Here is a 2,500-nt window from a genome sequence, read left to right on the forward strand (position 1 = left end):
AAGGGTGCAGATATTGGTAGTGATCGTCAGCTCCTCATTGCCATATTGAAATTAAAACTGAAACCACCCAACAAAATGTAGAAAAAATTCCTAGGTTTGATACAATGGCTAGGTTAAGTAAAATTTGGAGATCAAATCAGGCTATGTACCAGTTTACTGAGATCCGTGTTACTGTATGGGCACGAGTCATGGTATGACAATGAAACAATATCCAACAGATTTTGTAGATTTGAGAACAAAGCCCTCAGAAGAATTTTGGGAGTTGAATGGCAGGACAGGATTAGAAATGAAACTATAAAAGAGATTACTCGAGTGGCATATGTGGATGAGATCATGAATAGAGGTAGATAGAGAAGGTTTGTGCATGCTCTCCGCACTCCCCAAGAGAGATCAGTTCACCAAACTTTTAACTGGGCTCTACAAGGCACTAGAAGAGTTGGAAGACACAGGCCTACATGGCTGAGGACTATGAAGCGTGAAGTAGGAGATGATGAATGGAGAAGTATTGAATTAAAAGCTTAATTTAAAGAGACGGCTGGCGAAATCTAACCGAGGCCCTTTGCGCTACTAGGCGTAAGAGATGATGCTTCTTTCCTGTCACGCTAATAGGCATTGTCAGACATATGACTACTCGGTCTCTACCCATCCCTCGGGTAGAAGGGGGAGAGAATATTCATGCCCTGGTGAGTAAGAGGGGTACCCTAATAGTTACACCCCGAAACCACAAATTGCCGAAACTGCCAAGTTGTATTTAGGAGGGGGAGGGAGTCGGAAGGGATGAATCCGTGTGTAAGTGTGTGTGTATCTATCTAAATATTTAGCCGTCATTTATGACGTGTCACGTACACTAGTTTATACATAACCACCATAGATAGACTCCTCCCTTCTATTCCTCTCTAAAGGGGTGGAGCCATGAGTCACTTTCGGTTTTCAGAAAGCCTTTTTTGGATCTATGTCATTACCACCAGTTGTCGTTTACTATACTGTATACCTAATTCATTAGATAAGTCAACTGGCATTGAATGTGCTTCATGGTCTTAACGATGTGTCCGGTTTTTCTAGGATATTGAGCATGTGCGAACCCGGCATTATATACGCAAGTGAAGATTTGGTAGACCAAGAGAAACGTGGCTGATGACAATGCAAAGGGAGGTTGGATATGAGAATTGTGGTGAGCTCAGAGAGATGACACATTAAAGACATATGGCGTGAATTCATTGAGGCTTTATGCATCCCGTAGGTGCCAGAGGATTAAGATAATATATATATATATATATATATATATATATATATATAATATATATATATATATATATATTATATATATATATATATAATATACCGTATATCTTACCGTGGTTAGAGGTTTTGTGTCTCGTCAGGATTAGCTAATCAGCTAAGCTCTACTAATCAGGCCTACCCATACTAGGTTGGTTTGCTGTGAGCGATCAGCAATCTGCAGTGACCTGCGTGGTGATCAAAATGGACAAACGCCCAGACATGATTAAGGACATGTCTGAGGACTTTGTCCTGCAGTGGACTAGAAACGGCTGCATTTGTTGTTGTATGTATGTAAATATGTGCATAAATTACCAGACTATTTCAAGCAGTAGTTATCTCCAAAGTGGGTAACTTCATTACATTAAAAGCATAATATAATGTCGCCATTTCTTTCCTCTTAATCAGTGGTTTGGGACAGAGGGAGTGATTACACTTTAGGTGATTACTTTCCTCGGAATCCCCTCGCTCTGAATGAGAACAAAGTTTTGATTAAATCCTTTTGCACATTTTATAATTAAAGATATTGTAAATTGAAATCTAAAAGGTACCATTGCATGAAAATGTCCTACTCCTCTTGAAGAAAAGGCAAAATATGTCTTGATAAGGAAAGGTGTTGAGGACTTCATCCTTAAATTGTTTGGATGAAAAGGAATAGTCAGCAATGTGGGAACAAATAAGAACGCATACTTTATCAGAGCAACGTGTAGAAAAATCCTAGATTTTCAAAATATCCTTTACTCATTTCCTGGAAAATTTATTTAAAGCTTTAAAGGTCACTCATGAATGGCAGAGGCAAGGGACAGTGATATTCCCATATCAAGTCAGACAATGCCATAGAGACACCATATAGACATATGATCAGTGCCCAAACCCCTCTCCACCCAAGCTAGGACCGGGGAGGGTTAGGTAATGGCTGCTGATGGCTCAGCAGGTAGACCTATAAGCTCCCTCCCGAAACACCCACTTTCTTAGCTCACAAGGATGGTGAGGTTGCAGTGACCAAAGAGACTAACGAGTTTGAGCGATACTCAAATCCCAGTCTGACGATCACCAGGCAAGGATGTTACAATTTATTTAATTATAAGACTTAATAAAATAATTTGGATAGATATTTAACATAACGCTTTACTTACCATTATTAAATATTACCAATTTCTCGTATTATTTTTGTTGTGACGTGAAAACATCTCTCCCTCCTTTCTCTACATGTCTAAAGAAT

The 2,500-nt window shown here is 39.3% G+C and overlaps 1 protein-coding gene across 1 annotated transcript in view; it reads right to left on the minus strand.

Annotated features, from left to right (window-relative positions):
* Nucleotides 1-2,500, minus strand: part of LOC137657047 (CD151 antigen-like) — a 134,076-nt gene that overhangs the window by 14,067 nt on the left and 117,509 nt on the right. The window lies entirely within an intron of this gene.

The sequence above is a fragment of the Palaemon carinicauda genome, chromosome 18 (genome assembly GCF_036898095.1).
Source record: "Palaemon carinicauda isolate YSFRI2023 chromosome 18, ASM3689809v2, whole genome shotgun sequence".
Classification (NCBI taxonomy): Eukaryota; Metazoa; Arthropoda; class Malacostraca; order Decapoda; family Palaemonidae; genus Palaemon; species Palaemon carinicauda.